Source organism: Mustelus asterias, unplaced genomic scaffold, assembly GCF_964213995.1.
Source record: "Mustelus asterias unplaced genomic scaffold, sMusAst1.hap1.1 HAP1_SCAFFOLD_462, whole genome shotgun sequence".
NCBI lineage: Eukaryota > Metazoa > Chordata > Chondrichthyes > Carcharhiniformes > Triakidae > Mustelus > Mustelus asterias.
Window position 1 is genome coordinate 151,305 of NW_027590415.1, and position 24,092 is coordinate 175,396.

The following is a 24,092-nucleotide window of genomic DNA, read 5'->3' on the forward strand; positions in this document are numbered from 1 at the left end:
CCTGGGGGAAGCAGCAGTGGCCGTGTCTCCACAGTGGAGTCCAGCCCTGTAACTCAGAGGGCTAAGGAAAAGAGGAGGAAGGCGGTATTAATCGGGGACTCGATGGTGAAGGGGACAGACAGGCGTTTCTGCGGAGGTAGGCGGGATTCTCGCATGGTGGTCTGCCTCCCTGGGGCCGGGATCCAGGATGTCGCTAGTCGCGTCCCGGAAATCCTGAGGTGGGAGGGAGAGGAGCCTGAGGTAGCGGTACATATTGCTACCGCTGATGTGGGTAGGAAGGGAGAAGGGGTCATGAAAAGGGAGTACAGGGAATTAGGGAGACAGCTGAGAAAGAGGAAAGCAAAGGTAGTAATCTCAGGATTACTGCCTGTGCCACGGGAAGGTGAGGGCAGGAATGGAGTGAGGTGGAAGATGAATGTGTGGCTGAGGGACTGGTGCAGGGGGCAGGGATTCAGGTTCCTGGACCATTGGGACCTCTTTAGGGGCAGGGGTGATCTGTATACAAAAAACGGGTGGAACTTGAATCACACGGGGACCAATATCCTGGCCGGTAGGTTGGCTAAGGCGACTGGGGAGAATTTAAACTAGATAGGTTGGGGGGAGGGGAGCTAGAAGAGTTGACTAGGATCAAGGAACTAATTGATGGGGGGGAGGATGCAGGGGTAAGGGGAATAACAAAATTAATGGTAGAGGAGAGGGTGCAAGTGAATGAAGGCGGTAATTTAGATAAGGGAGTAGAGGGAGAGGGTGTTCGCGACTCATCGAAGCGGTTCCAGATAAAAGCTGGAATAAGGACACTTTGCCTGAATGCACGAAGCATTCGGAACAAGGTAAATGAGTTGATGGTGCAAATCAGCACAAGTGGGTACGATCTAGTGGCCATTACAGAAACGTGGCTGAAAGGTGACCAGGACTGGGAGATGAATATCCAGGGGTATCAGGCGTTTAGGAAGAATAGACAGGAAGGAAAAGGTGGTGGGGTCGCGCTATTAATAAGAGATAATATCAGGGTAGTACTGAGGGATGACATAGGCTCTGAGGAACAAAACGTGGAATCATTATGGGTAGAGATGAGGAATAGTAGAGGGAGAAAGACACTAGTAGGTGTGGTATATAGGCCCCCAAATAATAATGTTGAGGTAGGGAGGGCTATAAACAAGCAGATAAGGGATGCGTGTAAAAACGGAACGGCAATAATCATGGGGGACTTCAACATGCACATTGACTGGCAGACTCAAGTCGGTAAGGGTGGAATGGAGGAAGAGTTCTTAGAATGCTGTCGGGATAGTTTCCTTGAACAGCATGTTACGGAACCGACGAGGGAACGAGCTATTTTGGATCTGGTATTGTGTAACGAGGTAGGTAGTATTAAGGATCTTATTGTGAAGGACCCTCTTGGGTCTAGTGACCACAATATGGTCGAATTTCTGATTCAGATGGAAGAGGAGAAAGTTTGGTCCCAAACCAGTGTCCTCTGTTTGAACAGAGGGAAATATGATAGGATGAGGGATGAACTGGCTAAGGTAGACTGGGAGAGCAGGCTGGCAGGTAGGATAGCTGAGGAACAGTGGAGGATTTTTAAGGAGATACTTTTCAGTTCTCAGCAAAAATATATTCCAGCAAAAAACAAGGATTGTAAGAAAAGGGAGAACCAGCCGTGGATAACGAAGGAAATAAAGGAGAGTATTAAAATAAAAACAGCTGCGTACAGAGTGGCCAAAAATAGTGGAGAAAGAAGTGATTGGGAAAAATTTGAGAAACAACAAAGAGAGACTAAGAAAGCGATAAAGAAAGGAAGGATAGACTATGAAGCTAGGCTAGCAATTAATATAAAAAATGATAGTAAAAGTTTTTATAAATATATAAAAAGGAATAGAGTGGCTAGAGTGAATGTTGGACCCTTGGAGGACGAGAGGGGGGAGTTAATAGTGGGAAATGAGGATATGGCTGAGTCTTTAAATAAGTTTTTTGTGTCGGTCTTCACGGTGGAGGACACAAATAGTTTGCCAAATATTAACGATAGAGGGTTGGCAGCAGGAGAAATACTTAATACAATTAATGTTACCAGAGAGGCAGTGCTGGGTAGACTAATGGGACTGAAGGTGGACAAGTCCCCGGGTCCGGATGGAATGCATCCCAGGGTATTGAAAGAAATGTCAGAGGTATTAGTGGATGCGTTAGTGATTATTTATCAAAACTCGTTGCATTCTGGGGTAGTGCCGGTTGATTGGAAAACGGCTAATGTTACGCCGCTGTTTAAAAAAGGAAGGAGACAAAAGGCGGGTAACTATAGGCCGGTCAGCTTAACGTCTGTAGTAGGGAAAATGCTGGAATCCATTATTAAAGAGGAGATAGCAGGGCATCTGGATAGAAATGGTTCGATCAATCAGACGCAGCATGGATTCATGAGGGGAAAGTCGTGCTTGGATTTTTATGAAGATGTGACTAGGGCGGTTGATGGAGGAGAACCGGTGGATGCGGTGTTTTTGGATTTCCAAAAGGCGTTTGATAAGGTGCCCCATAAAAGGCTGCTGAAGAAGATTAGGGCACACGGAGTTGGGGGTAGTGTGTTAAAGTGGATTGGGGACTGGCTATCCGACAGGAAGCAAAGAGTCGGAATAAATGGGTGTTTTTCCGTTTGGAGGAAGGTAACTAGTGGCGTGCCGCAGGGATCGGTACTCGGACTGCAACTATTTACCATTTATATAGATGATCTGGAGGAGGGGACGGAGTGTAGGGTAACGAAGTTTGCAGACGACACAAAGATAAGTGGAAAAGTGAATCGTGTGGAGGACGGAGAAGATCTGCAGAGAGATTTGGACAGGCTGAGTGAGTGGGCGAGGATATGGCAAATGGAGTATAACGTTGAGAAATGCGAGGTTATACACTTTGGAGGAAATAATAACAAATGGGATTACTATCTCAATGGAAACAAATTAAAACATGCTACCGTGCAAAGGGACCTGGGGGTCCATGTGCATGAGACGCAAAAGCCCAGTCTGCAGGTACAACAGGTGATCAAGAAGGCAAATGGGATGTTGGCCTATATTGCGAAGGGGATAGAATATAAAAGCAGGGATGTCTTGATGCACCTGTACAGGGCATTGGTGAGGCCGCAGCTGGAATACTGTGTGCAGTATTGGTCCCCTTATATGAGGAAGGATATATTGGCATTGGAGGGAGTGCAGAGAAGGTTCACCAGGTTGATACCGGAGATGAGGGGTTTGGATTATGAGGAGAGGCTGAGGAGATTGGGTTTGTACTCGTTGGAGTTTAGAAGGATGAGGGGGGATCTTATGGAGACTTATAAGATAATGCGGGGGCTGGATAGGGTGGAGGCGGAGAGATTCTTTCCACTTAGTAAGGAAGTTAAAACTAGAGGACACAGCCTCAAAATAAAGGGGGGTCGGTTTAAGACAGAGTTGAGGAGGAACTTCTTCTCCCAGAGGGTGGTGAATCTCTGGAATTCTCTGCCCACTGAGGTGGTGGAGGCTACCTCGCTGAATATGTTTAAAGCGCGGATGGATGGATTCCTGATCGGTAAGGGAATTAAGGGTTATGGGGATCAGGCGGGTAAGTGGTACTGATCCACGTCAGATCAGCCATGATCTTATTGAATGGCGGGGCAGGCTAGAGGGGCTAGATGGCCTACTCCTGCTCCTATTTCTTATGTTCTTATGTTCTTAGATCATTGTCCGCAGCAAACTACCCAGCCTTCAGGAGAACATTGACCACGATACCACGCAACCCTGCCACAGCAACCTCTGCAAGACGTCCTGGATTATCGACACCGATGCCATCATGTCACGTGAGTACACCGTCTACAAGTACACGGTACCTACTCTTGCAACTCGGCCAGCGTTGTCCACCTGATACATTGCAGGAAAGGATGTCCCGAGGCATGGTACACTGGGGAAACCATGCAAATGCTACGACAATGGATGAATGAACACCGCTCGACAATCACCAGGCAAGACTCTTCTCTTCCTGTGGGGGAGCACTTCAGCGGTCACGGGCATTCAGCTTCTGATCTTCGGGTAAGCGTTCTCCAAGGCGGTCTTCACGACACACGACAGCGCAGAGTCACTGAGCAGAAACTGATAGCCAAGTTCCGTACACATGAGGGTGGCCTAAACCGGGATCTTGGATTTATGTCACACTATCAGTGACCCCCACAGCTTGCCTCCTGGACTTGCAGAATCTCACTGGCTGTCCTGTCTGCAGACAATGCACATCTCTTTAACCTGTGCTTAATGCTCCTTCCACTCACATTGTCTGTATCTTTAAGACCTGGTTGGCTGGAGAGATTTGCATTCTAATCAGTATTCTGTAACTTGATTTTCTGTCTCTGTATGCCCTGTTTGAGAGCAGATATCCACTCCATCTGACGAAGGAGCAGCGCTCCGAAAGCTAATTGCATTTGCTACCAAATAAACCTGTTGGACTTTAACCTGGTGTTGTTAAAACTCTTACTGTGATTACCCCAACGCCGGCATCTCCACATTGTGTAATTACCACAGTTTGAATATGTGCTTTGTGCAGCATTGCCAATGTCTCTAATATGCGTCAGGAAGAGCAGTATTCCTAACACCAACCCTCCTGGAATCCCACTTTAACCGACCTCCATTCCAAATAAAAACATTTCCCACTGCTGTGTTTCCTGTCACTCAGTCAGTTTCCTATCCATGTTGCTGCTGTCCCTTTTATTCTATCAGCTCCAAATGTTACCACAAGTTTGCTGTGTGCCCCTTTATTTATAAAATGCTTTTTGGCAGTCCATGTTCACATTAACCACATTAGCTTCATCAACCTTTTCTGTTACCCTCATTAAAATCTGAAGCAAGTTAAATATGATCCCCCTTTAATAATTATGTTTGTGTTTTCCTTAATGTACATTAGCACAAGTGAGTGTTAATTTAATCTCCGGTGTTTGGAGATTAAACCGCAAACCAGTTTAACATCGTTGCTGAGGTTAAACTGATTGGATTTAGTTGCCTTATCCTCACAGCCTTTTCTGAAGAAATGTGTTTACCATTTGCAATTCTCCAGTCCTCTGGCACCACCCATTAAACTAGCTCGGATAGAAAACTTGTAAACATTGCCTCTGCAATGTCCACCCTTTTTTTCCCCTCAGTATCCATGATTGTGTCTTGTCCAGTCACAAGAACACAGGAAATAAGGGCAGACATTTACTATGTGGCTCATCAATAATGTTAAACCATTCAAAACAATTATGATTTCTGTATCTTTATTGCCATACAGTGCAAAGCACAGAGGCACAGTATTAAAACAAGAACAGCAACATCATCAGACAATACAGAGATAGGAATCACACTATGTTTCTGACACATTTTCTAAAAGTCACTACATTTTCAGCATTCCCAACAAAATCATTTGAAATATCAGCAATTCTATTGGGGAGAAAACAAACTGTGACTATTAAGATGTGAATCAAATTTCTGTAGTTTATACTGACGATCACCAAAACTATGGTAACTCCGAATAAAGAACTTTTCAAGCTTGGGTAATAAGGTTATGTACTAATTTATAAATTTGAACTAAACCATAAATCAGCCTCTTGAAAGGTTGCAATCCAATAATTCTTAATCCCTCATAAAGTATTCCCCTCATGCCTTCCATTTTCCTGGTTACACAGCTTTCCACTCTTTCTATCAGCTGTATATCTTTTTGAAAGTGTGGGTTCCAAACTGTGGATGCAGACTCCAGATGTGGACATACCAGCTGCTTAAAGAGTTTCAGATCTTGGGATTGAACTGCACTTTACTCCTCACTCCCTTGATTCCCTGAGAAACCAAAATTTGTTTATCTCAGCCTTAATTGTCATAGACTGTCATAACCTGCAGTGTAGATGGAGGCCATTTGGTCCATTGAATCTGCACTGACTCTCTGACAGAGCATCCCATCCCACCCAGAACCTATCACGGTAACCCCACATATTCTGCTAATCCCCCGAACCAATATATTTGGGACACTAACAGGCAGTTTAGCATGGCCAATCCACCTAACATTTGGAGAATGGGAGGAATCGCAAACATGGGGAGGACGTGCAAACATTATACAGGCAATCACCCAAGGTGGAATTGAACCGGGTTCCCTGGTGCTTTGAGGCAGCAATGCTAACCACTGTGCCACCACTAGTGTATTCAACAATGGAGCATGTCAAAGGATCACAACCCAATGAGTGCAGAAATGTATTCTCATGTCAGTCTGAAATGATCTGATCCTTACACTGAGCCAGCTTCCGCAATCTCCCAATGTCCACAAAATCAAACCCCTTCAGAATCTTGTATGTTTTAATGTTTTGCCTCTCATGCTTCTAAATCACAGAGAATACAGACCCAGTTTACGCAGGGTCACATCATATGAAACCCTTTCACCCCCGTGGACCAATTTACTGACCCTTCGTTAGTGATTGAAGCATAATGAGAAAACCCTTTCCCACAGCGAGTAGTTCAGCTCTGGGATGCATTGTCTGACAATGTGGTGATGCTGCTTCAAGTGAGGCATTCAGAAAGGAATTGGATTGTTAAAGTTACACCAACAGAGAGGCACTGGTTAGCGCTGCTGCTTCACAGCGCCAGAGACCCATGCTCAATTCTTCCATGGCTGACTGTCTGTGTGGAGTTTGCACATTCTCCCTGTATCTGCATGGGTTTCCCCAGGTGCTCCAGGTTCCTCCCATAGACTAAAGATGTGCAGAATAAATGGATTAGACATGATATATTGCCCCTTAGTGACCCAAGATGTGTAGGCTAAGAGGGTTAGCCATGGGCAAAAGATGTTCTTCCAGAAAGTCAGTGCAGATGCAATGGGCAAATGGCCTCCTTTTACACTGGATTATGCGGGATCCAATGGATACTCAGTGCTTCCATTTGTGAAGCCAAGGATCCCATCCACTTTGCAAGCGACTGTCCTCAACTGTCTCACTTTCAAATATCTTCCTGAACCTACTCCCTCTAAGCCTGCACACAGTTTCGAACTGGACCATTCAGTTTATTTTGCCTCTCCCCATCTCTTCTGTCAAAAGGCAGCACTGTTCCTGAGTGTGGGATTAATAATGTGTCTCTTCCACAGTATCAGTGAGAACTGATACTGCAGCTTCTGTTTCTCCAAGAGAATCTTTCTGGCTAAAGCTGGAATTTACAAGGATTTCTGTCACTGAGACATTGTCTGGCCTTCTGTTTCTCACCACCCTAACTCACTCTGTCTCTGTCTCTCCCTCCACCCACTCTCATCCACTCTATATGAAGGCGGGATATTGTTGTTTAGTGACTGAGTGCACACAATCTGTACCTTCATCTGATCAAATAGAATTCAGCTTGTGAACAAGATCATCATTTCAACCAGTTCTGGGTTAAATCAGGCACAGCTCGGATTGGCTGCAGCCCCCCGAATCTGGGGAGCAGACACTGTGAGCATTGCTGGCCTGAGAGTCTTTTACAGTTACTGAGCTGGGAAACTCCAACTAATCCCTGAGAATCCACAGCACAGAGCGAGAGGAGAGGAATGCCTGTCCTGGGAGCTGTCAATCTGAGACACAGTTTGACCCTGTCAATGTGCAGATGTGAACCTGTTCCTTCCATTTCCAAACTGTTATAACGAGGAATACAGAACGCCCAGGAATGACCAGCTTGTTGCAATGTGTTTGAATGAACATGATGTGATATCACCGAAGCAGCATTTTGAAATATTCATTCAATGTATTCTGATGAAATGTATTTTTATGCTCTGTGTGCATTCTTATGCCATTGCATAAGAATCTTCCTCTGACATGAGACCGTGTTTTGCCTTTGTGCCTTGATGCTCCTTTTAAAAGAAAATGTTCATGTTATGAATTTTCTCATCGAACCACAGGAAGAATTATAGAAAAATAACAGCACAGAAGGAAGCCATTGAACCTATCCTGCCATGCCAGTCCAAGGAGACAGCAAGAAATCTCACAACACCAGGTTAAAGTCCAACAGGTTTATTTGGTAACAAAGCTTGCTGCTCCTTCATCAGGTGAGTGGGAGTTCTATTCACAACAGGGCATATAAAGACACAAATTCAATTTACAAAATAATAAGGTGTCCTTTCCAAGCCCATCTTCCTGCACCCAGCCCGGAGCCATGCAGCTGAATGCACGATGGAGATCCAAATACTAAATGCCAAAACTTTGCGAGCCTTCTTTGAGCCAGTGGCTCAAGCAGTAGAGTTAATATTTCAAATCACACCCGCTGCGAGCAGTTGAAATTTGTTGGTCTCCTTTAATTTGTATCTTTGTCTCTGATCCAGAACTCATTCACTAGTTCAGAGACTTGTTATTCTTTTTCAATAACCTTTCATTAAAATCAAATTGAACCCGAATTCTGCATCCGAAAAATAAAGTCCACTTCATTTCAGTCAAATGGTGCGTGTGAACCACAAGAGGGCGCCGATAATGTCCAATATACATTACCAATGCGATGGCCGGGAATCGAACCCGGGTCAAGGCAGCTATGCTCACCACTATACCACCATCGCTCACTCTGCGTAAGCAGTTGTTATTTTCATTAGTTATAATTACAAAACTACCCTAGTTGCTGATTTCAGCAGACACCAGGTGCGTCCTTGGCCCATTTGTTTAACCTGAACTTCGCTTGTCTCGTTTCTCTGGACAGTTTGAGCCACCTTTTTGCTGTTGTTTCTGACTGATAACTCTGATTAGATTTGCAGTTCATTTGAACAAAGTTTCCACTGAACGGAAATTGAAGCTGGATTTTATGTCAGAAACACATGGATGATGAGAATATTTGGTGATTTTTTTTTAGGAGTGTCCCCCTTCTGTTCTGACCAGAGATAGCCAACTAAATAAGTCAAAACTCTGGGTCAGGAACTGACCCTTGGTCAAATGCTCGCACAGTCACCACAACACCACCTGGCTCTGTCTCCCCCTCTCTATTTATAGAACGAATACGCAAGCAATCAAGTGGCAGAGAAATCACAGCTGAGAGAATTATATAACCGACATTCCCGTTCTAGGGGTTTTACACTTTCCGATAGATCGGGGTGATCAGGGTCACCCAATCAGAAAGCAGATCCTTGGGACATGGAATTTGATTAATATCATGTTTTGCAATCATGTTAATCGGTCAGAACCATGTTGATGTTATTTCACTCCAATCTATGAAGGTTTGATTGAATCGTGACCTTGTTGCACAACTTGCGGTCAGCCAGGAGATGGCAGCAGGGAACAATAATTTGGATTTGCTGTTTGTGTCAATAAATCGAGTCATGGAGGTTCACAGCATGGAAAAAGGCCCTTCGGCACAACATGTCCATGCCGCCCAATTTTTGCCATTAAGTTCGTCCCCATTGCCCGTGTTTGGTCCATATCCCTCTATATCCAGCTCACCCATGTAATTGTCTAAATTATTTTTAAAAGACAAAATTGTACCCGCCTCTACTACCTCTGGCAACTCGTTCCACACACCACTCTGTGTGAAATAAATTGCCCTTCTGGACCCTTTTGTATCCCTCGCCTCTCATCGTAAACCTATGTTCTCTAGTTTTAGACTCCCTTATTGTGGGGAAAAGCTGTTGGCTATCTACCTTATCTATTTCCTCATTATGATACAGGACTCTTTATATCACCTCGAGGTCTCCTGTGCTCCAGGGAAAAAAAAAGTTCCAGCCTATCCAGCCCCTCCTTATAACTCAAACCATCAAATCCTGGTCGCATCCGAATAAATCTTTTCTGCACTCTTTCTAGTTTAATATCCTTCCTTCCCATAATAGGGTGACCAGAACTGTACACAGTACTCCAAACGCGGGCCTTACGAATGTCTTGTACAATTTCAACAAGATGTCCCAACTCCCATGTTCAATGTTCTGACCACTGAAACCAAGCATGTCGAATGTCTTGTAAAGGGGAAAATACAAGGGAGCACACTTTAAAATGGCAATACAAGAAAGCACACTTTAAAATGGCTGCCTGGCACATAAAGGGTTAACTGGGAAAGCCAAAAGAGCAGTCACAGGCTCCTGCTGTTCAGAAAAACCTAACAGACAAGCCACTTCCAAAGTACAGACAGTGACTCATAGCAAACAAACACCTCAGGAAGCCAAGCCAAGGGTCAAAACATCTTTTTAAGATAAGGAAACCCCAAAACAAAGAGCTTAGATTAATGTTAAAGGAACGCGGGAAATATGAATGCGAGGGAACCAATTAGCACCTGAAGGAGACGAAACTAGTCATTGATAGATACAGACATAAGGAGATGTACCCATTCATAAATTGTTAAATACTTGTACTCACTTAAACAATGTGATAATGTTCGAATCACCGGTTTACACATTGTGTAAAGGGTATAAAAATGAACCGCTCCCGACATACTATTGAGAGAAGGTTTGCTACAGACCATGTGCCTTGTCTCCACGGAGCTCCGTTTAATAAATCGTATTTTCTGAATCTCGAAGTCTGACTACTTGTGGATTTTTCCCACAACAGTCTTCTTCACCACCCTGTCCACATGTGACTCCACTTTCAAGGAGCTATGAACCTGTACCCCGAGATCTCTTTGTTTTATAACTCACCCCAACGTCTTACCATGAACTGAATAGGTCCTGCCGTGGTTTAATCCACCAAAATACATCACCTTACATTTATCGAAATCAAATTCCATCTGCCGTTAATTGGCCCATTGATTCAATTGATCAAGATCCCACTGCAATCCGAGGTAACCTTCTTCATTGTCCACTCTGCCACCAATCTTGGTGTCATTTGCCAACGGACTAACCATGCCTCCTAAATTCTCATCCAAATCATTAATATAAATGACGGGGTAGGATGAGTGACTTTGCAGATGGCATAAAGATTGGCTGGGTGGTGAAAGGGAGGCTGAGTTTCTTAGTCTGCAAGAAGATATAGATAGGATAATCAAACGGGCGGATAAGTGGCAGATGGAATTTAACCCCGAAAGATGTGAGGTAACACACTTTGGAAGGAATAATTTGGCAAGGAAGTATTCAATGAAGGGCATGGCACTTGGAAGTTCTGTGGAATATAGGGACATTGGCATGTTTGTCCATAATCTCTGAAGGTAGAAGGGTATGTTAGTAGAATGGTGAAAAAAAAAACATATGGGGCATTTGTCTTTAACAATCGGGGCATCGACTGCAATAAAATGTCATGTTGGAGTTGCATAGAACTTTGGTGGGGCCACAGCATGAGTACTGTGTGCAGTTTTGGACGCCACAAGATAGGAAGGATGTGATTGCACTGGAGGGGATGCAGAGGAAATTCACCATGATGCTGTCTGGGAAAGAACATGTAAGTTCTGAAGGGAGATTGGGGAGGCTTGGATTGTTTTCTTTAGAGCAGAGAATACTGAGGGGGGACCTGATCGAGGTGTACAAAATTATGAGGGCATCGACAGAGTGGATAGGAAGCAGTTGTTCCCCTTGGTTGAAGGGTCAGTAAAAAGAGGACATAGGTTCAATGTGAGGGGCAGGATGTTTAGGGTGGATGTGCGGAAAAACATTTTTACCCAAGGGTAGTGACGGTCGGGAATGCACTGTCTTGGAAGGTGATGGAGGCAAGTTGCCTCACATTCTTTAAAAGTATGTGGTCAGCAATTGGCATATCATAACATTCAGGCCTATGGGTCAAGTGGTGGTGGATGCGATTTGATTGGAGGTCAGATGTTTCTTCGATGTCAGAGCAGACTCGATGGGCCGAAGAGCCTCTTCTGTACTGCATGATTCTATTATTCTATAAACAAATTCACTATGAACCGTATCAATGTCAGCCATATTCCTTGCCAGTTCTCAGACAGGCACTGATTGGTTCGAAGTTTGTTTCATTTTCCAGGATCCAGCTCAATTAAATAAATGTATTTCTTATGTTCTGTGTGTCATTAATAAAAATCTTCCTCTGACGTGAGACCTTGTTTTGTCCTTGTGCCCCTTTTGATGCCTTTGTCATTCTGCTCATGCTTTGATTTTCCTCATGTCACCTTAGAAAGAACCAGAGAAATGTAACAGCACAGAAGGAACCCATTCGGCCTATCTTGTCCTTGCCAGACTGAGGACACTCAGGTGTCCTTTCCAAGCTCACCTTCCTGTTATGTAGCTGAAAGCATGCTGGAGATCCAAGTAATTCTTTCCAAAAAAATAGGATTTGCAACTCTGTGGCTGTCTAAAGCAAACATTTCCAATCACACTCGCTGCCAGCGGGGTTCGAATCTGCACGGAGAAACCCCATCGGGTTTCAAATCCAACGCCTTAACCACGCCGCCACAGCAGCTGCTTATTTAACAAATGAAAGCAAATCACTGCGGATGCTGGAATCTGAAACCACAAGAGAAAATGCTGGAAAATCTCAGCAAGTTTGGCAGCATCTGTCAGGAGAGAAAAGACCTGACATTTCGAGTCCAGACGACCCGTTGTCAAAGCTTTGACAAAGAGTCATCTGGACTCGAAACATCAGCTCTTTTCTTTCTTTACAGATGCTGTCAGACCTGCTGAGATTTTCCAGTGTTTTATCTTTTGGCAGATCTTATTTGTCAGAATAATGTAACCACCTCAGTAAAGTTCATATTAACTTCATCAGGCACCAGGATTGCGCAATGCACAGTGCGGGAGCTGAAATTTGTTCCTCTACTTTTACTTTGAGTCTTTGTGTCTGGCTGAAAATTCATTTATTCGGTCAGAGACTTGATTTTCTCTTCCAATATTTTTCATTAAAAAATAATTATGTCCGAACAAAAAATGAAAAAGGTATCTGCATTTTATTTCATTCCTGTCAAATGTTTCGTTCGCCCTGTTTTTGTCCACTCAGTTTAAAACACAAGAGGCCGTGGATAAGGTTCAAAATAAATGACCAATGCATTGGCCAGGAATCAAACCTGGGTCATCTGCTTGGAAGGCAGTTATGCTCACCCCTGTACCACCATCGCTCACTCTGCTTAAACAACCGTTATTTTCATTAGTTATAATTACTGAACTTCCTGAGTTGCTGATTTCATCAGATACCAGATGTGTCCATAGCACAGTTTGTAAACTGAACTTGGCTTGTCTCGTAGTTCTGGACAGTTTAGGCCACCTTTCTTTTTACTATTGTTTCTGACTGAGAACTCATTGATTAGTTTTGAGGCCTTTAATTTCATTAAAACAACATTTCAGCTGAAAGCAAATTGAATGTGGATTTTCCATTAGAAACACAGCGATGATGAGAATTTTTAGTCAATTTTATTTTAGGAGTGCCCACCTACTGTTCTGACCTGCGATAGATAATTAAATGAATTACCACTGTGATGGCCAGGAACTGACCCTTGGTCAAATGTTCGCACAGTCACTATCATCACTCACCTGGCTCTGCCACCCCCTCAGTCTGAAAGTCCAGCTCTGACAGTGAATCTGGTCACCTTCGGGCCCAATCGGAGGATGGTCAGAACATGTCTGCCACTGTCAGAAACTCCATTATCAGCGAGTGGGGGATAATCATTTAACTGGCTGTCACTGGTTGTTGAGGTTGTGATTTACTGTTACCTGTCAGTGCAGGAAAAACAAATAAAACAGGAAAATTGAGAGACTCCGAGAGCAGTTAATTTGTATCTTCACCCTAAAGAAACACAATGATGTCTGCAATCGCTATAATAACTGAAAAAAACAGATATAACTGGCTGTTGCCGCGGAATCTGGTTTACAGATGTGGCCGTACACCCCATGGACTACAGCGGTTCCAGAAGGCAGCTCATCACCACCTTTCCAAGGGCAATTAGGGATGGGCAATAAATGCTGACCCAGACAGCGACACTCACATTCCATGAATGAATTCAAAGACAATCTGCGGGGAGCGGGCTTCAGAGTGTTTAACAGTTACTGAGGCGAAAAACTATAACGACGCCCCCGGGATATAGAGCAAAGGCTAAAAGGAGCAGAAATTCCGTCCTGGGACCTTACAGTTGGTAAATGTTTTGTCCTGTGAATGTGTAGGTGTGAATATTGTGTAAGAGAGAGTGTATGAAAGGGACGGGAGAGTCAGACTAATCCAACTGTGTTTGTGTGTCTGTTCTGATCATGAGATCACCGAGTCTCTCTTGTGTAAAATAAAACAATTTTCCAATCAAAGATTCCCTTAATCCCCCTGCTGAGCCCCAAAGTGAGATTTCAAGGCAAATGGTTGGCTAAATTCAAAATTTCATTGGAAAAGTAGAGAACATGTCAGCTATCGCGTGTGAGAGCGCGATCAGTGCAGCAGGAAAACGGGTTTCAGTGGAAAATGGAGTTCTCAGTTCGAGTGAAACCTTTTCAACAGCAAACATTCGTGTGTCAGAGACATGAAGGATGTGAGCTGGATCTCTGGAGAGGCGGAATTTCATTGCAATGGGCGAGTTTGTTAGGAGAGAGAAACACAGAGAGGCTGGAGGAGCCGGGAGCTGACAGCAGCTTGTCTCTGCTCCGTCCGCTCTCTGCCTTTAAGTTGCTCTGTGCCGCCACCACTGGGTTCATTTCGGATCCAGTTCTGACTCACACAGATTTTCCACACACTCTCGGATACGACTGAAACGACAGCCGCCGAAACGGCTCCTCCAGCCGCTCCCGCTCAAGTGAAGTCTCCCAGGAAGAAGAAGGCGGCACCCCGACCTGCGGCAGCCGGTCCCAAGTTAGGCGAGCAGATCCTCAGTGTTCTGCCGGGTTGCAGCGATCGCGATAAAGAAAGCTTTGGCTGGCAGTGGAGTGGATGTGGGGAAGCGCGGCTCCCAGATCAGGTTAACTATCAAGAGGAAGATGGAGACAGGGTCTCTCGTGCAGACAAAGGGACAGGGGGCCTCCGGCTCCTTCAAACTCGCTAAGAAGGAAAGCACGGGGAAAATGGGAAAGAAGGCGAACAAACCAACAGCCAAGAAATCTTTAGTAAAGAAAACAGCGGCCAAGAAGGTGACAACAAAGAAAGCAGCAGCCAAGAAACGCGCAGTCAAGAAACGCGCAGCAAAGAAAACTCCAGTGAAGAAATCAACAGTGAAGAAAACAAGCAGCAAGAAGGCGGCAACTCCAAAAAAGGCGGTGAAGAAAGCAGCCGCGAAGAAAAAGTCCCCTGTGAAGAAGGTGACGGGCGGAAAGTCTGTCAAAAAAGTGACTAAATCGAAGGCCAAACCCAAACTGAAAGCAGCAAAAGCGAAGAAAGCGTCAGGAAAGAAGTGAAAGAACTCGAGCAAATTGTAAACCTCTGAACCCAAAGGCTCTTCTCAGAGCCACCCACATCTCTCAGGAAAGAGCTGATCCCGCAAGGAAATGATTCCTGTCCCGCGGCCCGGCTCATTCTCAATAGAGATCATTTCAAATTCAGACTAAAGCAAAACAGAGAAGAGGCTGAATTTCATTTGCTCAATCGCCACTTTCTCTCATAATAAAGATGTCTGGTAGATTCAGTGTGAGACAGTAACACTGGCGGCTAAACACCGCATTCGCGCCTCATTTTTAACTGAATCCCTGCAGTGCAGAAGGAGGCCAATCGTCCCATCGAGTCTGCACCGACCACAATCCCACCCAGTCCGGATCCCCATGACCCTATTTATTGACCGGACTTACTCCCCGACACTCCTGTGCAATTTAGCATGGCCAATCAACCTAACACGCACTTTGGTGTGCGGGAGGAAACCGGAGAAAGCCGAGGGAGAATGTTCAAACTCCACACAGACAGTGACCTCAGCCCGGAATCGAACCCAGGTGCCTGGCGCTGTGAGACGACAATTCTTCGCCAAACATCAATGTCAGGAGTGGGATTTGAACCCACGCCTCCAAAGGAGACTGCGGCCTTCGACCGCTCGGCCATCCTGACTCCATTAATTTTAACACAGGAGATTGCCCCAAGCAGCTTCAATAAAGTGTTTGCAAACAGCGAGAAGCAGATGTGTGTGAGGATGTTCCGGAGGAAGATTCTTGCTATAGAATCGACTGTGTTTAGGTCGGAATATTACTGACTGGGAATTATTACGGGACCAGGTTTAAAAACACAAAAGAACAAAGTCACGACCCGAAACGTTAACTCTGTCTGTCTCTCTCTTCACAAAAGCAGCCGGAGCTGCTGATTATTTGCAGCATTTTCTGTTTGATTCCATATTTCAAAGCTGCGGGTTTGTGGAAACACTTGTTTGTGACGGGTTTGTGTGGGGAGCTGTGTTTCGCTTCCATTGTTAATAAACGGGTTGAAATTGGCAGTTGCACAAACTGGAGGTGGAGCTGAAAGATCAGGGGCCGTTCTGTGTGTGTGTGTCAGTCCGGCTCTCTCCTCCCTCCCGCTCTGTGTTTAATCTTCATTCTGTCTCCTCCCCTCTCTGCTCTCTCACTCCGCCTTCCCCAGTCAGGTCGGGGCGGGCTGTATAAAAGGAGCCTGAAAGATGTCCTCTCACATTGTGCAGAGATCTGAGTGAAGAATCATCATGTCAGGCAGAGGGAAAGGACAGTAAGAAGTCTCACAACACCAGGTTAAAGTCCAACAGGTTTATTTGGTAGCAAATACCATAAGCTTTCGGAGCGCTGCCCCTTCGTCAGATGGAGTGAAAATCTGTTCTCCAACAGTGCACAGAGACACAGAAATCAAGTTGCAGAATACTAATTAGAATGCAAATCTCTACAGCCAGCCAGGTCTTAAAGGTACAGATAATGTGGGTGGAGGGAACATTAAACACAGGATAAAGAGATGTGTATTGTCTCCAGACAGAACAGCTAGTAAGATTCTGCAAGATCAGGGGGAAAGCTGTGGGGGTTACTGATAATGTGACATAAATCCAACATCCTGGTTTAGGCCGTCCTCATGTGTGCGGAACTTGGCTATCAGTTTCTGCTCAGCGACTCTGCGCTGTCGTGTGTCGTGAAGGCCGCCTTGGAGAACGCTTACCTCAAGATCCAAGGCTGAATGCCCGTGACTGCTGAAGTGCTCTCCCACAGGAAGAGAACAGACTTGCCTGGTGATTGTCGAGCGGTGTTCATTCATCCGTTGTCGTCGCGTCTGCAGGTACCTGATACGCTGCAGGAAAGGATGTCCCGAGGCATGGCACATTGGGGAAACCATGCAGACGCTACGACAATGGATATCAGTGGTATAATTACGTCTTAAGAATTCGCAAGGGCAAGGGGATCACAGTGTCCGTGTATGAATATAAGGGGTTAATTCACATTCACTGAAAATGAATGAATCTCCATCACTCTCTCTCTCTCTCACACACACACACACACCCACACAACCTCTCACAGACCAACACTCACACATCTCCCACCACGACAGATGGCGAAATTCAAAAATCAATAAAAATATCTGGAATTAATGGCCTTGAATCAACTTTCGTTAAAAAAGACAACTGAAGCACTAATGCTCTTCAGGGAAGGAATTCTTACCTGGACTGGCTTACATACAACTCCCGACCCACAACAATGTTGTAGGCCCTCGGAGGTGGCCTACCAAGCCACTCAGCTCAAAGGAAATTTGGAGACCTTGGCCTTGTGGAATCATCGCTGAAATCTGAAACTTAGCTCGTATTCTGGGGACCCGGGTTCAAATCCTGACAAGGCAGTGGAATTTGAATTCAATAAAAAATATGTGGAATTAAGGATCTCCTGATGACCATGAAACCTTTGTCGATTGTTGTATTAATCTATCTGGTCCTCTGGGGACTAAAATCTGCCGTCATTACACAGTCTGGCCGACATGTGATTCCAGAGCCACAGCAATGTGGTTGACTCTCAATTGCCCACAGGCAACTAGAGTTGGGCAATAAATACTGGGCTTGCATTTAAAAAATGCAAGCCCAGTCAGCGACGCTGAAAAAATGCATTGAAGATTCAGAATGAGGAGATCCATCAACTCGTTTACAATCCCAGAGTTTGCAAATACAGAATGGATTCCAAACTAGTTTACTGTTCCGGGAGCTGACCGCCAGAACAAATTGCTTCCACACGCACCGTTCTACCAACAGAATCAGAAAGAGCCCAATCCTCGAAAATCAGCAGATAATGCAAAACATATTCTGAATATGGCACAGATATAAAGGTAAAGTCACCATAATCCCAAATGACCATCCGCTGTTCCCCATCTCAACAGGGAGAGCTTAATGGTGTTGATTTAGCCTCAGGATTACTACACCTCAGGCGAGGGGCAAGACTGAAAATATCTAACAGCACATCTGCATTTTCTTTGCCGTAAATTTGTATAAACTTCTTGTTTTCAGTTATAAACTGGAGGATACAGTATGTTTTATTAACGGCACTTAAAAACTGTCCTGCCACCTTCAATGACATATACACATGTCCAAATATGTCCTGCTGTTCTTGCACCCCCTTTTGGAATGAAATCCTTTATTTTACATTGTCGCTTTGTGTTATTCCCACCAAAATGAATCACTTCATTCATCATCTGCCACATGTCCTCCCATTCCACCAACCTGTCTGTGTCCTTTCGGAGTTCGACTGGAATTTCTGTAGCTCTTTTCACAACCATAGGACGTCCCAAAATATTTTAATGATGATAAGGTATTTTTGAAATGTCATCGCTGCCCAATTGCTGAACTTTTCAACTGTCTGTTCGACGACATCAGAAATTGCCAGATGGGAACGGGGAATAGTTGCTGCAGCAATGTCTCTGTGGCACAAAGAATGGCATTTTTGATTTGATTTCATTTGATTTATTATTGTCACATGTGTTAACATACAGTGAAAAAGTATTGTTAAAGTATTGTTTCTTGTGCACTATATAGACAAGGCATACCATTCATTGCGAAGGAAACAAGAGAGTGCAGAATGTAGTGTTACAGTCATAGCGAGGGTGGAGAGAAAGATCAACTTCATGCAAAGTAAGCCCATTCGAGGTAAGTCTGTGAGTTCGGAAGTTCAGGATCCAGTCGCAGAGGGAGGTGCTGAGGCCCAGGCCACAGAGTTTGGAGATGAGTTTCGTGGGAATAATGGTGTTGAAGGCTGAGCTGTAGTCAATAAATAGGAGTCTGACAGAGGTATCCTTGTTATCTCGGTGTTCCAGGGTTGAGTGCAGGGCCAGGGAAATGGCGTCTGCTGTGGACCTGTTTGGGGCAGTGGGTCCCAGCATGTTAGACTGCAAGTCATTGTCTTGTGGAATGTTCAAAGGTTGTGGGTCCGAATCTCATCGGAGTCAGCTTTCTGGGTAAAATTTGAAGAAATTAGGAACTGGTGTGTCAATCTTCTCAGAGAAGCGAAACTGCCGCCTCGAACTTGGAGGACATTCGGCCCATCAAGCCTACACCCACAACAATCCCACCCAGAATGAATCCCCGTGACCCCATATGTTTACCATATGTCAGCCCCCTGACACTGAGGGGCTATTTAGCATGGCCAAACCAGCTAATATAGCACTAATTTTCATGGCTGACCTGCCGATTCTGGAAAGACAAAATCTGCCACTGGCGTCTGCTTTGGAGCTTCTGAAACCACATGTTGACATGGTGGCAAACTCGTGTCCAAAGCGGGTGCCCTGATTTGAATTGACTGTCAGATCGAGTTTCTCAGAGGATGAAAATTATGGGAACATGGAATTGTTCTGGACTATTCTCTCAAGCCTGTGTGTTCAAACTTCATCATGGTTCCGTGAACCTCAAAACACTGAACAAACCATCACCGACGAAGATGGGATTCGAACCCACGCGTGCAGAGCACAACAGATTAGCAGTCCATCGCCTTAACCACTCGGCCACTCGGCAATGACTTTTCATCAAACTTTGACAAAGGGCTTGAAATGTCTGGGCTTGAAATGTCAGCTCTTTTCTCTCATTGCGGACACTGCCAGACCTGCTGAGATTTTCTAGCGTTTTCTCTTTTGACTTCTCACCAAACCAGGGTGTTTTAACACCCGTAACAAAGAACATATTTCTCCCACAGGATAATGCTGTGTTGCTGCTTTCTTGTTAATCCGGTTCGCTGCTACTCTTCCATTCGATGTGTAACCACAGAAAGTAAAGAGGGAGACAGTTCCATTCCCTGGTCCCAGTTTGATTTGGAAATCACCGAACATAACCCGGATGTAAAATGCAGCGACCAATCGGAGCTTGTGGCGCAACGGTAGCGCGTCTGACTCCAGATCAGAAGGTTGCGTGTTCAAATCACGTCAGGCTCATGAAGCTTTTCTTTGGTATCTTGGTGAAGTTGATTGTTTGCGATTGTTCCCGAAATGAAAAATTTCAAAACGATGGTAGAAATGATATTTTAGGGATGCTTCCGGTTCGCATGCTCAGTTTTGTTTTTGCACAGTTTTATATCTGAAACAATGTGTCAGAGTTGTGAGGTGTTCATTGCTTGCAAAATTAATGCAAGGTCCACAGACTCAGATGTTCCTATGGGTCATCAAAGGAGACAGCTGACTGTGGCGATTTAACAGGATGATTCACACGTCAAGAGAGGAGCAAGGCTTCGAAGCCGGGCCTTCATGAACAATCTCAACCGATACAGGAATTAATCCCGTGCTTTTGGCTGAATAAGCTGTCCAACCATTTAATGAAAGGGCAACTCTCCGAAAGCCCATGCTACCAAATAAACCTGTTGGACTTTCGGAGAGTTGGTGTTGTGAGACTACTTCCTGTGAACCTGGGACATATGCGCTGTGTTCCCAGTTAATGAAAATCAAGATGATGAAACAAATTTACTGTCGAGAAAACCCAGATTTACCTTTGGGCAGCAGCCGAATGTTACGATTTGATGTTCGTGAGAACATGATAGCAGATGATGGTTTCGATCCATCGACCTCTGGGTTATGGGTCCAGCCACTCTGCCCCGAAAGGTTGCCGCTTCCTGTCTATTCCTGTTGCGCGGGTGAGAGGAAACTATTCATTGTATTTGTATTTCAAACAAGACCCACGTGTTGGGAAGCGCACCCTGGCTGGACAATAACACTTAACATCAGCCCGAATCAAACAGACAGAGAAAGACACACGGAGATGCAGTAAGAGATGATCAGGACACACACAGAGCGATAGACAGAGAAGGTACCCAACAAACCAACAAGATACTGAGATGGAACAACTGATTATGTTTGAAAAGGGATCTTCTGTTACATAAAGATAGACCTTGTTTTAAAATTAATTTCATGTAAGTGTAACTGCACTCTCTGCTGTTTAACTGTTCTCTCTGTTGTAAAACTATGTCTCTGCCGTTGACAGATCTTTGCTGTGGTTGTGTCAAATTCATCCCTGTTGTGTAAATATATTCATAAGACATGCGAGCAGAATTATGCCACTTGGACCTTTGAGTCTGCTCCACCATTCAATCATATATTTCCCTCATCCTCATTATCCTGCCTTTTCCCCATAACCCATGGTCCCCTTATTAATCAATAATCTATCTATTTCTGTCTTAAAGACACGCAATGACCTGACCTCCACAGCCTTCTGCAGCAAAGAGTTCCACAGATTCACCACTCTCTGGCTGAATAAATTCATCCTCATCTCTGTTTTAAAGAATCGTCCCTTTTGCCTGAGGTTGTGCCCTCTGTTTCTAATTTTTCCTTCGAGTGGAAACATCCTCTCTTTGCCCACTCTATCCGGGCCTCGCAGTATCCTGTAAGTTTCAATAAGATCCCCCCTCGTTCTTCTAAACTCAAAGGAATACAGATCCAGAGTTCTCAACTGTTCCTTATACGACAAGATCTTCATTCCAGGGATCATTCTTGTGAATCTCCTCTGGACCCTTTCCAAGGCGAGCACATCCTTCCTTAGATATGGGGCCCAAAACAGCTCACAATATTCCAAATGGGGTGTGACCAGATTCCCGGTTATGTAAATATGTGCCATCTTGAGCGGAATTTTTATTTTCTGTTCTGCAAAGGTGTTTCTTGTTGTGTGAAATGTTCTCTGTTGTTCAGTGAAGATGTTTTCTGTGGGAAAACAATCAACAGGAATTTCAAGGCCGCCATTTCTGAGGCTTGGTTTCAAGTCCAGACTTATTTCGGCCGAATGGCCTACTCCTGTTTCTGTTTTTGATCAATAATTCTGTGTATCAAATCAGTTAATTTAAATTTCACCAGCTGCCATGGTGGGACTTACTCCATGCCTCCAAAGATCAGTGCGGGCCTCTGGTTTACCAGCCCAGTGACATAACCTTTCATCCCTGGAAACAAAAACACTTCATTCAGCTCATTATTAAACCTCGTCCTGAGGAGATTAGAATTACCTCCACTGAATTTCAATCACCCAATCAATACAAAGCATTTTGCTCTAGTTGGGAACATCAATAATTTATGCAGATCAAACAGATATTGTGGAATTGTTCCGAGCTAAGATTATTTTAGAATTGAACTCATAAAATAACAAGGACGTACATTCTGAGAAAGCACCCTGCAATGTTTGGAAGAAAATGTGGATTTAATATGACGTGGGAGATCGGTTCCCAGGAAGCTCCACCAGAAACGACCGTGACAGAACTCAAACCTGCAATTTTCTGATATCATTACTACAAACACCAAAGTCAGACACTTTATCCATAAGGCCACACAGTCGGCTCATAACTACTGCAACCTGATGTTAGTACCATGTGAACAAATACTGTGAAAATATTCTTTTCGTTCTATCTCTAGATGATCCACTGATTCCTCGATCCCTGAAAATACAAGGGAAAGCTCCAGCTGCCGTACATTGTATTTTTTGATGATAAAAGAGCCTTTCACTCTGTGAGTTGCAAAGATGCATGAAACATGAGTGATGCTGTACTAATGTATGATTATAAGAGCAGCAAGACAATGTTGGAGCTGTACAAAACTTTGGTGAGGCCATAGTTGGAGCACTGAGTGCAGTTCTGGTCAAATCACTGGAGAAAGGATATGATTGTACTGGAGAGGGTGCAGAGGCCATTCACCAGGATGTTGACTGGGATGGAGAATTTGAACTATGAAGAGAGACTATATTGGCTCGCGTCATTTTCTTTACAGCAGAGAAGGCTGAGGGGAGACCTGATTGAGGTATATAACATTATGAGGGTTATGGAAAGGGTGGATAAGAAGCAGCTGTACCTCATAGTTGCAGGGTTGATACCAAGGAAGCAGAATTTTAAGGTGAGGGGCAGAAAGTTTAGAGGGGATTTGAGAGAAACATTTTTTCATCCAAAGCATGGTCAGAGTCTGGATTGCAATGCCTGGAGAGGTAGTAGAGGTGGGAAAACTCACTAATTTTACAAAGTATGTGGATGAACACTTGAAATGTCATAACTTTCAATGCTACGAGCCAAGTGCTGGAAGGTAGGAATACTTGTAGATTTAATGTAGGTTTGTTGGTGCAGATGTGATGGGTCAAAGCGCCTCTTCTGTACTGTATGACTCTCGCTATTATCGTCAGACTTGGCTTCTCACGGACATGTGTCACCACTCTCTCCCCATGGTGGCACAGTGGTTAGCACTGCTGCCTCACAGCGCCAGTGACCCGGGTTTGATTCCAGGCTTGGATCACTCTCTGTGCACTGTCTGCACATTCTCCCTGTGTCTGCGTGAGTGTTCTCCGGGTGCTCCATTTTCCTCCCACAGTCCAAAAAATGCACTTGTTAAGTGCATTGACCATGTTAAATTCTCCCTCAGTGTATCACTTGCAATAAACCCAAACATGCCATTTGCCTTTGTAATTGCTTGAATGAATAATCCAGATTGTCCTCCGAATTCTGCAGAACATTTTAAATCCGTCACATTTCAAACTCTCCTCAACTCTGAGGAAGAGTCACAGACACCGAAAGCATTAATTCTGTTTCTCCCCGATAGATGCTGCCAGACCTGCATGAGGTTTCTCGCATTTTCTATTTTTATTTCAAATTCCGTCACTGTGCCATCCTCATCTCCTTTTAGACAGATATTTGTAATTTTTTAACTCTCCAGTGACTTAGACCACCAACTGTCTTGTCATTTAATCAGTGCTGCACTTCTACTTATTTAGAAACGACAAGACAACAGTTCACACTCGATTCAGTGATGAATGATGAATGCGAAATTATGTGAGGAGTTGTGACAGAAAATGAACATCTCCGCCTTCTCCCTGGAACGCGGCAGAAAACAATCTAATTCCTTTCGAACGTTTCAATTGAAACTGTATCCACCGCACTTTCCAGCAGTGCATTCC

General features: G+C 44.5%; 2 non-coding genes across 2 annotated transcripts; one reads left to right on the top strand and one right to left on the bottom strand.

The window, feature by feature from the left end:
- Positions 1–19,624: 19,624 nt before the first annotated feature.
- trnas-gcu (transfer RNA serine (anticodon GCU)) lies at positions 19,625–19,706 on the bottom strand. The gene has a single exon. It is a non-coding gene; the product is annotated as a tRNA-Ser (tRNA).
- A 341-nt stretch (positions 19,707–20,047) lies between these two features.
- Positions 20,048–20,119, top strand: trnaw-cca (transfer RNA tryptophan (anticodon CCA)). Its single transcript has one exon. It is a non-coding gene; the product is annotated as a tRNA-Trp (tRNA).
- The last annotated feature ends 3,973 nt before the right edge of the window (positions 20,120–24,092 follow it).